The sequence below is a fragment of the Pelodiscus sinensis genome, chromosome 19 (genome assembly GCF_052426305.1).
Source record: "Pelodiscus sinensis isolate ZL-2025 chromosome 19, ASM5242630v1, whole genome shotgun sequence".
NCBI lineage: Eukaryota > Metazoa > Chordata > Testudines > Trionychidae > Pelodiscus > Pelodiscus sinensis.
Genome location: NC_143070.1, coordinates 20,581,559 through 20,594,885, shown reverse-complemented (window position 1 = coordinate 20,594,885; position 13,327 = coordinate 20,581,559).

Sequence of the window (13,327 nt, the reverse complement as noted above, 5' to 3'; positions counted from 1 at the left end):
CCAACCCGGCTCCTGAACTCAGCCCATGCGGGAGGCAGCCAGGAGGAAGCCAGAGATGGGCAAGACCAGGGGACAGGAAAGGGTGAGTCAGAAAACAGAGACAGGGCAGCAGTAAAGAACATCCAAAAACCCAGCCTAACTCCTTGGCCGGCTGCCATGCGAACCACTACTCCATCTGCCGCCAACCCACAGCGCTTTCCCTGCTCAGCCCCACAGCTGCTTAATGAGCCCTGCCCAGCCAGGGGTTTGGAATTCTGCCCACACAGCTGCCATGAGCTCTTAGGCTGGCACTGGGGAGGCCTGAGTCCAGGCAGTGCCCAGTGGAGCCCAGTGAGGGCGGAGGGAAGGGCTGGTACATGGGGGTGGGGTCGGGGACTGTTCTTAAAGGCTGCAGGTGCTGTTAGACCCTTTTGTCCTTTCCTGTCTCACCCTAGTGCTGAGCAACACTCAGTGTCAGTCTGAGCATCCGTCCTGCTCTGGGATGTGTCTCTGTGGCAAGAACCTGCCCAGGCGGCTCTAGCAGTGAGGCCCCTTCCTGGAAGCACCAATCAGTGCGAGCTGAGTGAAGGGGGAGGCAGGACCAGGGGGAGAAGGCTCCATGACTGTGTAAGAGGGAGGCTCTGCCCTGGCCTGTGGGGAATTGTTGCCTCTCCTAGGTGCCCAGGCCTGGTGGGTCATTTCCCCAAGTTACTGAGTGGGGGCTGGAGCCAGTTCTGTGTTGTCTCCTTCAACAACAAAACTGAATCAATGGATTTTGTGCCAACCTGACACTGCGCTGGGCTAGTGCTGTGTGTGCCAGGGAGCTTCCTGTAGCGCTGCCCATGCAGGAGAGAGGAGGGCAGTTTGAGTCATCCAGCTCTGCCCCTTCTGAAAATGGCAAGTGTTGTCTTCACAGTGAGGAAGAATGGGAAGGAGCTCTGAAGTAACCTCTTAGGTCACAGCTGCTGTAACATGTGACAGTGAGGTGAAAAAAACAATTAGGCAGTTGTCATGTGAAATTTCAGGTTGGTTTCCCTGACTGGGAATCAAACCCAAGCCACAACAGCAAGAGTGCCGTATCCTAACCACTAGGAACACAGAAGTGGGCATATTTGCTCACTTACACTAGTCTTTCGCAGGCCATTTTCTGTCCACTTCGGGATGGGGGGTTCCATTGTCCCTTGCCCAGAGGGGACAAGAAAAGCCAAACAAAACATCAAAGCAGCCAGACTGGGCCATGCCAGTTGTCCAACTACCCCAGGATCCTGTCTCATGACAGCAGCCAATTTCATTGTCCCGAGGGAATCCTCAGGACAATTATGAAGTGATCCCTCCCGTCACCCAGTCCCAGCTTCTGGAATACACAAGCTAGGGACACCTTCCCTATCCATTCTGGTTAAATGCCATTGATTGACCTTTCCTACATTAAATTATCCAGTTCTTTTTTGGACCTTCTTGTAGATTTCACCTTCTCAACATCCTCTTGCAAGGAGTTCCACTGGGTGCAAAAATGCTTCCTTTTGGTTTATTTTTAACTTGGTGTCTTACCAGTTTCATTCTAGCACCCTGGTTCTTGAGTAGGAGAAAAAATAATTTTTGATTTGCTTTTTGCATCCCTGTCATCATTACATAACCCCTGTCCCATCGCCCCTTGCTCATCCCTTTTCCAAGCTGAGAAGAAGTTCCATGAACTCCTGGGAGCTGCTTTCCAAAGAAGAGGCATTTCCAGCGTAGCTAAGCCCAATCCCTCTACACAAAGCCCCAGGAAATACCAATAGACATTGGGAAAGCTACCTCTCGGGCAGCACTACTGAATAGATCTGGCTGGGATCCGGCTGACTAACGCCATCAATGGAAGAGTCCCAATTAGACTTCTCAGCCCAAGTGCACAGACTCTGGAGTCGCCCACTCCCAGCCCAGTGGCAGAGGGGCAGCACCCTGAGGAGGCAGGTTCTGAGGTGGAGGAGACCTTTGAAGGGAACAGAGACGAGAGATGTGAGGCGAGCAGCAGGGGAATAAGTCACCGCTTCTCAAGCGAGATGTGGTGGGAAACTGCTGGTTCCGGTGCAAGCTGAGCTCCTAGGGCTGGTTCCTGCCCTGGTTGCTCCTTGCAGGGCCTGGCTTGAGAAGTGCTGTGTGGGGCCAGGAGAGAGGGTGCAGGAAAAAGGGAAGGTGTTGGAGCAAGCTGGGGGTGCCAGGTCTTTGGGTGGCTGGGATCTGGGCATTGTGGGGAACCTTACCTGATTTTGTGTCCCTTGCAGCAAAGGCTATAGCTGTCCCAGAGGCTGGAGGTGCTGCCCTTGGCCTATGTGGCTGCAATGCTCTGGTCCCTGCCATGGCACGGTTGAGGAGCCTCAAGCCCAGTGCTGCCTCCTCCTATCTCTGCCTAACCTGCTGAGCTGTCTCCCCTGTGCTCCTGAAAATCAGCACACACATGCCATCCCCTACACTAGGGGGCAGGCCCTGGAACTGCCTTGTGGGTACCAAAGGGAGTTGCAATAGGAAAAGATTTTCTGTTTCTGCATGGTTTTGAATCAGTGACTTTCTGCCAGTTAAGCAAACATGAGCGCCGCTACACCACAGAAACAGCCTTAAGTGCCTTTTCTTCTGTACTTAAATGCAGATAAATATTCTGTTACTAAAGGTATGTCTACACGTGATTCCTCCTTCAAGAGAGGAATGCAAATGTAGACATCCAAAATTTAAATATCCCGTGCTTCATTTGCATAGTTGCGGACTGGCACTATTGCAAAATAGCGCTATTGAGAGAGAAATAAATGGGGCCTTCCCTCGAAATAACCCTTACTCCTCAAAAAATGAGGTTTCTAAGGCGTAAAGAGTCTAAAGACTGTCTGAAGAGTAGAGGTGCCTTCAATGGAACGTTTGGAGCCATGTGTGGGGCCAGGCCCCAGTACCTGGAGGGAAAAACCCATGGCTCCAGTGAGATCCAGGGCTTTACCCTCCGCATTGCTAGATTTATTCCCCTTGCTCTGTGGGAGGGAAAGGGCACTGAGTTAGAGCAAGAGTCTGAGGGGTGTCTTACTCTGGGGGAGGGTTAGAGCCAGGAACTGGGTGTTAAAACTTCTGACTTCTTTCCTTCCCTGTGGGTGGGCAGTGGGTATATTAGTCAGACTTGAGAATTCCAGTCTCTGCTCTGTGAGGACTGTGGGAGCTAGTGCTTGGTGGGGTGGGCAGGGGAAGGAAGAGACTCTGGGAAGCAGAATTCCTGGGTTTCTTTTCTAGCCATTCCACTTCTCCCCTCAGTGCCTTTAACTTCACATTGATTGTATCTATATTTCAGTAAATATTGTATTGGAAGTTTTTGTTTGATTTGTTAAAATTGTGAAGCCAAAACAAAAAAGTAGTCAATATAATGGTCTTCTGCTGAGATGTGTTTTAGTAGTTAAATTCCTGGACCGCCATTGCTCATTAAAAGTGTTGTCATATGGGTGGAAATTAGGAAAGTATTGCATTTTATTAACATCAGCAGAACTGACTTTCATAGGGCCTGCGTGTTCTGTAGTCTTGCCTTAATCTTTGTATTCATGCCCATCAGTGTGAAAGAGGGTTTTTGAATATATTTGCATAAATATTTGCATATACATACAACCACACTTAAGTTGCGGCCCTCGGCATGTGCTGTGGGTATCATTGTGGCCCCCGTGTGAGCAGAACAGAGGGTGGGGGGGCATTTGTATATTTTGGGAAGGGTCCTGAGTCCTGGCTCCCAGCCACATGCCTTGGCAGGAAGACCAATGACCCCTGCACAAGTGCATTGTGGGAATAAGAGTCGTGGCAGCAGGAAAGGGGCCGGCCCCTCAGCACCAGCAACCAGGCAGAAGATGGGAGTGACTCCTGCTTCCTCTCACGTGCAGGGGCAGCACTTTTCCAATGGAGCTAATTCTGCCACATCTGCAACCTGCCTCCAGTATTCCTGCCACTGCTTGGCCCAGGAGGGCTGGTGTCCAGCAGCTCTCTGTCTCAGCATGGCTGGCTTTTGGGGAGAGCAAGTAGGAAGTGGAGGGGCGATTGGAGCCACTTAGCCCCCCTGGCTGGTTCTGCCAGTAAGAAGAAAAAATGGGATTTCCCCCCTCAGAGAATGGGGGTATCAATCCCACTGCCTCTCTCACTTACAAAGCAAGCGCTCTACCACTTGAGCTAATTTCCCCGTTGTATTAAATTCTGCCTTCTTGGAGGCTTTTACCATCTCCACAGAGAAGTCTGTCTTCTAGGTCAGTTAGTCGTGGGAAAGGAGAACTCTCCAAAAAGGCCTCAAGGGCAACTCTCAAGAAGGAGACTCCCTGCAGCAAAGCCATGGGGAGGGTCTCTGAGATTGCCTCTGTCCTGCAGCCTGGCTTGTAACTGTTTCTGTCTGCTGTATAATTAATTTTGCTGGGGGAAAATCAACAAAGGTGGTAGAGTATGATTGGTCAGGTAAATCATAACAGTATGTTATCTTTGGTTAGTAAAATTATACTAAAATAATTGGCTAAGCAGGACTCAATTTTCACTCTATAAACTAGGGTCCAAGAAGGAGACCAGGAAGAAGAAGGAAAAGGGAAAGAAAGACCAAGAAGGAGGAAGGAAGACCTGGAAGAAGAACTCATCTCCAAGCCAGCCTCAAACCAGAGCAGTCAGGACTCCTCTGCATGACTGTTGAAATGGTTTGCTGTGTGAATTCTGTCTCAGATGACGTCAGGCCTGTGCACTGAGATTATTTACCAGTTTCTCTGAGCTGTTGGTATTTAGAGCTGTGATGGCTGAGTGGTTAAGGCATTAGACTAGAAATCCAATAAGGTTTTCCTGTGCATGTTCAAATCTTGCTCAAAGCAAGGTCTGTGTTTTGGCCACAACCCTTCCTAGGGCAACAAGGTACCCAACCCCTGAGAAGAATGTACCTGTCCCATCAGAAGGGACACCTGCAGAAGGCTACAAAAGCAGGAGAGAACATGGATTGCAGGGTCCTGCCTAACAATAAGAAAACCAGTGGGGTTTTCAGCACAGCCAGGGGGCCAAGTGCCTCCCGTGGCCCCTCCCTCCCCTCAAAAACCAGCCCTGGTTGGGCAGAAAGATACCGAGCCCCAGCAGCCTCCCTTCACCTGACAGAGGCAGAAGTGATGGAGACAGCCCCCAGGGGCAGAGCTGTTCATTTAGGGACCAGAGACTGGGCAGCACAAAAGAACATCCATGAATGTCAGTGAGAGGCAGAGGTGGCAAAGGGGCAGCAGCATTTTTCACCATCAGCGACCTACAGCTGGTGTCTTGGGCACCTGGGATTCTCAGCTCTCAGGCTGGCCCCTGCTCGCCTGGCTTCCCTCCAGCTGTTTCATCTCAGGACTCTGCTCTGCCCCAGCTCTGCTGCTTTCAGGGCAAATCCCTTGTTAGAACCCATCACAACCTGGGGTCAGTGAAGGTCCATCCCACCTGAGATGTGTGGTCTACAAAAGCCTCTTCTTCCCTACCCACTGCCCAACAGTGGATGTAAACACAAGCTTGCAGGGGGAGGTGTAATTCAGTGGTACAGTGTTTTACTGCAAATCACCTGGTCCTTGGTTCAAATTCAGGGGCCCCCTGGGGAGCGTGGCCTTTTAACGCAAATGTTTCTCTCTCCAATTCTATTGTATTCTGGATTTCTATTCTTTGGATTCTATAAATGAATATGAACTCTCACTGCTGTCCTGTGCCAATGCACATAAACCAGGCAAACCCGTCCCTCAATTGGAACTAGCTCAAACCTGCTGTGTGTCTGGTTTCTCTTTCCATCCATTCAACAAGGCTGTGATTTGGGTGCCCATTGGCAGGTCCTTGGTCTCCATGGGCTGTGCTGTGCAGAACAAGAATCACACCCAGCTGGGGAGGAATGGCCTAGGTGTGTATTGCAATTGGTGGAGGAGCTGCCCAAATCTACCAGAGATGGGCAGGAGCCTGCTACAAACATACAGTAAACACTGTTATCAGACTGCCCAGTGCACATTTCTACCTTCCTTTGTGCACACGACATACATGGGGCTTTAATTAATGGCTACCTGCCTTTCACACAGATCATTGATCCTTATGACTTTCAGGTACATTCATATGGCAGCTGTTTAAACATAATGTGCTTCTATTGCATGATCAGCACCAGAGTCTCCGGCTATGTCTACACTACGAGTTTTCTGAGAAAAAAATATGCTAATGAGGGACTCATTATTTTCTGCTGATCTGGTTTTGCACTGGGGTTGAGTGCAAAAACAAGCAGTGTGGAAGTTTTCTTTTTGCGCAAAAACCCCTTTTTCTGCAAGATTGCTAAACCTCCTTTTTGGGGGCATAAGGATCATGTGGGGAAAAAGGGGTTTTGTGCAAAAAGAAAATGTTCAAACTGCTTGTTTTTGTGCAACAATTCCATTGGCAGAAAATATGGAAATGAGATCATGACATGCAAACGAGTCCCTCATTAGGTTAATCCCCCCCTCATTTTGTTAAATAGAGAATTTCTATATTTGAACACACGTGTCCTTTATTTTTTACATCAGGAAGGGGGTCTAGGGAGGGGTAAGTGGAAGGAGGTGAAGGAGGAATGGGATATAAGCCCCCAATGGGGAGGACTGGGGTGGCTCTGTGGGCTCCTCGGCGTGGAAGCTCTCCTGCAGGGCCTCCTGGATCCTGACAGCGTCCCAGTTGAGCCCCCCAGATGGCAGCCTGCAGCAAGTGCAGCCAGCTGATGGCCGAATGCTGTGATGTGCCGAGTGTTGGCACTCAGGGCACTCCAAGACAGGACTGCTTTGCTGTCCCTCATTGAGTTGGACAAGCAAGCAGGGAACTCTGAGAACTGTCTGTCTGGGGTGGGGGTTGGGTCCCTTTAAGCACAGCCCTCGGCTAGCCTGAGGCAGCAGCTCCATACTCTAAGTCCTAGTTCCGGCCAGCCTTAACTTCGGTTCAGGGTCCACTCAATGTGGACATGCTATTTCAAATTAGCAAAACGCTAATTCGAAGTAGTTTTTAGGTCTAGATGCACTAATTCGAATTAGCTTAGTTCAAATTAATGAATTCAAATTAAGTTAGTTTGAATTAGTAATACCCTGTGACAAGCAGTTTCGGTGACAAATTTTGCACTGTCTGGAAAAATATTTTGATCTGATCTGAATTGGTGGCCTTTTATTTTCATTAAGGCTGTGTCTAGACTAGCCAGTTTTTCCAGAAAATCAGCCGCTTTTCTGGAAAAACTTGCCAGTTGTCTACACTGGCCACTTGAATTTCTGCAAAAGCACTGACTTCCTACTGTAAGAAATCAGTGCTTTTTGCGGAAATACTGTGCCACTCCCATTCGGGCAAAAGTCCCTTTTGCGCAAAAGGGCCAGTGTAGACACCTGAGATTTGTTTTCTGCAAAAAAGCCCCGATTGCGAAAATGGTGATTGGGGCTTTTTTTGCGGAAAAGCGCATCTAGATTGGCCACGGATGCTTTTCCGCAAAAAGTGCTTTTGTGGAAAAGCGTCTGTGCCAATCTAGACGCGCTTTTCCAAAAATGCTTTTAACGGAAAACTTTTCCTTTAAAAGCATTTCCGGAAAATCATGCCAGTCTAGACGTAGCCTAAATGTCTTCTTGCTTTTGTACTAGTGGAAAGGAGTGTATTAAATAATGCTACTAAGTAACATTTGACATATTTTAGTGTACCCTTAACTTTTATTATCACTATACATTATTATTTATTGATGTTGTGGTAGAAGAGCTAATGTCCTTTCTAAAGATGAACCAACTTAAAGGCCAACAAAGATTGCGGGGAAGGGGTACAGCATGTAACTAGAATGGCTGTGGAACTGCCTTGGCAAAATAAGGTTCTATGTACTTCTACAGGTCAGTACAAATCATCCAAACTCCCCATAGATAAGACAGGGGAATGGCTGTGAGATAGAAAGAAGTGATTCAACTAGAAATACGATTTCAAAGTAAAACTGACACTAATGGATCCGAATTCCATGGGTCTTAGTGAAAAACCACAAGCCCTGAAAGCAGCAAAGCAGGCAAGCAATAAAACATATCATATGGATTAATTTGAAGTCAGCCCTGTGAAGTGTTGTATGTGACTCCATCCCTGATTTTGTGATTCCTCTAAAGCATTCCAAACATTATAGTTACCCAAAGTCTGAGATGGTTTTGAGGGATTTATAGTCAGCTTTCTGAGGGCTTCCTTCCCATCCAGCTACTGGGGAGATTAGGTGTCAGGTTCTTGCCTGTAGAAAAACTCCAAAGTATATTTTTGACTATTTGTTGTAGCTAACTTGAAGCACAGAACTCACAATGCTGCCTAGTAAATCACCATAGGAACCTGCAGTGGGTCACTAATTCATCTAGTTTTAGCAATTTTTTAATAATGCATTTTTATTATAACACTTTTATGTTAGAGACACTTAAAACCAAGATGAGCTGTCTAAATGTCCTTGTTATGGTACATTAACTTTTTGTCCCATTGTGATTAGCAAAAACTGGAAACATACTGTTACTTGGCCTTGACTCTCAAAGTCCTAAATATTCATCCTAGCTCTGTAATATTTGGTTTTCAGCTACCAATGGCTGGACATACAAAATAACTACAGCTATGTTAGAGGTTTAATTCTTCCACAATCATGGCAGCTTACATTGCTTAACAGCCTTTAATGAGGGACCTTATCAAAGGTTCCTTGAAAGTCAAAATACACTGTAGTCACTGGATCATGCTTGTCCACATGCACCGCAGCCTCCTCCGGCACCGGCACAGCTGTTAACTCCCGCAGCACCGCTGATTCAACCCCAGGGCAGCTATGAGACCGGGACTACACCACTTCAAACGGCACCGTCTTCTCCTGCAGATTGTTCAGTGCCGAATGAGGTGCCCTTCAAGTCAAGGCGCTTGCGGACCCCTTCACTCATGCCTGAAAGAGCATGGTTCTCTGCGGGACCTTGGTCACCAGCTTCAATCTGCTCTGAAAACCATCGTGCTTCTCATTATGTCTCCACTAGAGACCGATATCACAAATCACCGCAGCGATCACCGTCGTACCATCACTATCGCTACCACGATCAACGACGCTATTCCTATTATTCTCGTTCACCATCTCGTTTTTCTGACAGATCTATATCACCGAGGTCTTCAGGACATTCGACATATTCACGTCGATGCAAGGAGTCTAGAGCCTACGCTCCTAGATGATCCCCGACTCACGGTCAGAGATGTGACCGTCATTATGATGACCGTCGGTGTCCTCATAACACGCGATATCCACGATCACGATCTCCGCAAACCACATGCCCAGCGTCTCCACTTCGTGCGCCTTCGCCGGCAATTCCATCAGTGCCTGTGGAGGGCACGAGGCCAATTACTAGTCAGGACGTGTATGAAAACGACTACACTCCAAATAGGGAACCACAGACCCCTGACTTCCCAGCCAACCAGTCATCTTTGGACGATGCTGTCTTTCCTGGTGAACTATCCCCCACGGAAGATCACAAACAGTTTCAGGAGCTCTTTGCCAGAGTGGCACAATCTCAGGGTATCCAGATTACGGACGTACAGCAAAAGTAACATCCCTTGCTGAAGAACTTGCAGTCCTCACAAAAATCAAAACTGGCTCTGCCCTTCAATGAGGCTATCCTGGAAATCGCAAATGATATATGGCAGACCCCCACCGGTTCTTTACCGACTAACAAGAGGGCGGACAAGAAATACTTTATAAATCAAAAAGGGATGGACTTTTTCTTTACGCATCCCCAGCCCAATTCCCTTGTTATGGACGCCGCCCAGCAAAGATCAAAGATGGCCCAAAATAAAAATACGGCAAGTGATAAAGAGGCTATACGCCTGGACATTTTAGGTAGAAAAATGTATTCTTCTGCCACTTCAGTTCTCCGGATGTGCAATTACGTGGCCCCTCTTGCCAATCACGACTTCGATAACTACTCCAAATTAGTCCCTCTTCTAGAACACCTGCCAGACTCAAAAACGCCAGATCTTGAGGGCGGTAATACAAGAGGGCTATACAACAGCCAGAACAGCACTTCATATCGACCCTAGACACGGCTGATGCAGCAGCTAGAGCCACGGCTACTGCGGTACTTATGCGTCGCGGGTCGTGGCTGCACCAAGCAGCTGCCCCGAGGGAGTTATTAAGCAAAGTGGAAGACTTACCTTTCGATCATCAGTCTCTTTTCACCCAATCCACTGATCAGGTGTTCCACTCGGGCAAGGACTCCTGTACGACTCTTAGAACGCTTGGCATGTATATGCCTCCATATAAACGTAAGAGGTATACACCCTACAACAAACAGAGACCCTTCTCTTACGCAACATTCCACCCCAAACCATATGAACAACAGAGACCAAGACAACGCCAGCAAAAGCGAAGACTCAGACTCAGGGTATGTCTACACTAGAAAGTTAGTTCGAACTAACGGACGTTAGTTCGAACTAACTTTCCTAGGCGCTACACTAGCGCTCCGTTAGTTCGAACTTAATTCGAACTAACGGAGCACTTAGTTCGAACTAGGTAAACCTCATTTTACGAGGACTAACGCCTAGTTCGAACTAGCTAGTTCGAACTAAGGGAGGTGTAGCCCTTTAGTTCGAACTAGTGGGAGGCTAAGGCTTCCCAGGTTTCCCTGGTGGCCACTCTGGCCAACACCAGGGAAACTCTATTGCTCCCCTCCCGGCCCCGGAGCCCTTAAAGGGCCACGGGCTGGCTACTCACTTTGTGCCAGTTGCAAGGCTGCAAGCACCCGTGCCTGCACAGCCTGCACCTGCCACAGTATGAGCCAGCCATCCGAGGGCTCCCAGCCCTCCACTGCTCCCCACGACCAGCCTGGGGGCGCAAAAGGCGGGCGCCCGCCTGGTCAAGTGCGGAGATCGTGGACCTCATCGAGGTTTGGGGGGAAGCCTCCAATGTCCACGATCTCCGCACTAGCCACCGGAACGCGGCCGTCTACGGACGCATGGCTGCCAGCCTGGCCGCCAGGGGCCACCAGCGCAGCTGGGAGCAGGTGCGCTGCAAGATTAAAGACTTGCGGCAGTCCTACTCCCGGGCTTGCCAGCCAGGGGCCGACCCGGAGGCCTGCCCCCACTTCCATGCCCTGGACCGCATCCTGGGGCCTCATGCCGTCCCTGCCCCCTGGGACGTGATTGACCCCGGGGCAGAGGGACCGCTCCTGGAGACGGAGGAGGAGGAAGAGGGCTGTGAGAGCCAGGAGCCTGCCGCCAGCCTGCCCAGGACCCGGGACCCCCGAGGCACGCCACAGACCCGCTCGCCTGCATCGTCAGAGGCCGGGGAGGCGTCCACCTGTGAGTACCCTCATGTTCCCCTTATGTGTACGGGGGGCTGGGGCGAGAGGGAGCCCCGGGACCGTGCGCCTGGGCCTTGCCCACCACGGAGCAGCAGCTGGGGATCCTGCAGGGGCCCTGGCCTTGCAGAGGGGAGCTGGGTTTCACACACCTGGGCCCCTGGGGAAATTGACCGCTGGTCTTCTTGCACCACAGCTGCAGGACCTGGGCCTGCAGGGCGCACCACACCGCCTGCAGCAGCCGCCCGCGCCCGGGCAAGCAGGACAGCCAGGAACCAGGAGGACTACCAGAGGCGGCATCTCCGGTTCCTGGACCGACAGCTCCGTCTCCAGGACCACTGGGTGCAGGAGGACCTCAGGCTGCGCCGGAGGAGTCTGGAGGCCCTGGAGGAGCAGGGCCGTGCCCTGCGAGGCCACCTCCAGAGCCTGCTGGTCCGCTTTCCATTTCCTCCTCCCCCTGCTCCCCCTCTTGCTCCCCCTCTTGCTCCCCCTGCTCCCCCTGCTCCCCCTGCTCCCCCTGCTCCTCCTGCTTCCGCTCCTGCTTCCTCCACACCCCCTGTCCCCTCTGCCCCCCCTCCACAACCATTCCCCACCGACGCCCCCGGACCCGCAGTGTGGCGAGACGGGAGAGGCAGCCGGACTCCCACCCCTGAGCTTTCCTTTCCCTTCCTCCCTTCCCTCCCCTCCCCTTCCAGCTCCCTCGTCCCAGGTTTCCCCCTCCCTTCTCCCACCTTCATTCCTCCCTCCCCCCACCCCAGTTCTGTGAAATAAACAGACTTTTTTTGGAAAAACAGGTGTCTTTATTTGACAGTAGGTAGGGAGGGGAAAGGGGAAGGGAGGGGTAGGGTGGAAGAAGGCCCCAGTGGGGCATGCAGGGAGAGGTCAGTCCTCCTCCTCCTCCACCTGGAAGCTCTCCCGCAGGGCTTCCCGGATCCGGATGGCCCCCCGCTGGGCTTCCCGGACGGCGGCGGTGCGGGGCTGACCGTAGTGTCCAGCCATGCGGTCAGCCTCAGCCATCCAGGCTGGCAGGAAAGCCTCCCCCTTCCGCTCACACAAATTGTGGAGCACACAACATGCCGCCACCACGGGAGGGATGTTGTGCTCGGCCAGGTCCAGACGGGTGAGGAGGCATCGAAAGCGGGCTTTCAGTCACCCGAAGGCCCCCTCCACCACGATGCGGGCCCTGGTCAGCCTGGCATTGAAGGCCTGGCGGGAGGGATTGAGGTGCCCCGTGTAGGGCTTCATGAGCCACGGCTGCAGTGGGTAGGCGGCATCCCCCACCAGGCAGATGGGCATGTCCACATCCCCGACCCTGATGTGGCGGTCGGGGAAGAAGGTCCCGTCCTGCAGCCGCTGGCACACGGAGGAGTTCCGGTACACCCGTGCGTCGTGTGCTTTGCCGGACCAGCCCACATTTATGTCCGTGAACTGTCCCCGGTGGTCACACACGGCCTGCAGGATGACAGAGAAGTACCGCTTGCGGTTGACGTACCGGGACGCCTGGTGTTCCGGGGCACGGATGGGGATGTGCGTCCCGTCGATGGCCCCCCCGCAGTTGGGGAAGCCGAGGGTGCCGAATCCCCGGATGACGGCGTCCGAGTCGGCGAGGCGGACCACCCTGCGGAGCAGCACCCGGTTGATGGCCTTGACCACCTGCGGAGAGAGACACAGCAAAGCGCCAATCAGTGGGGCGCCCGGGTGGCTGGGAGCGTGCGTGTCCTGGCAGTGCCCCGCGCCCCACTCCCGGAAGCAACCCCCCTGGCGGCGTGTAGTACGGCCGGGACAGACTGACCCCTCCGGTGCGGGGCGCTTTCGCCTCCTCCCGCCCCCCCTTTGTCCCTGGGGCGGCCCATCCCCTCCTCGCAGCCCCCCTCCCCCCGGCTCGGTGGCCGACGAGCGCCGTACCTGCATGAGCACCGCTCCGACGGTGGATCTCCCCACGCCGAACTGGTTCCCGACGGATCGGTAGCTGTCCGGCGTGGAGAGCTTCCATAGGGCGATGGCCACCCGCTTCTGGAGGGGGATGGCGGGTCTCATGCGAGTGTCCCTTCTTTGCAGGGCAG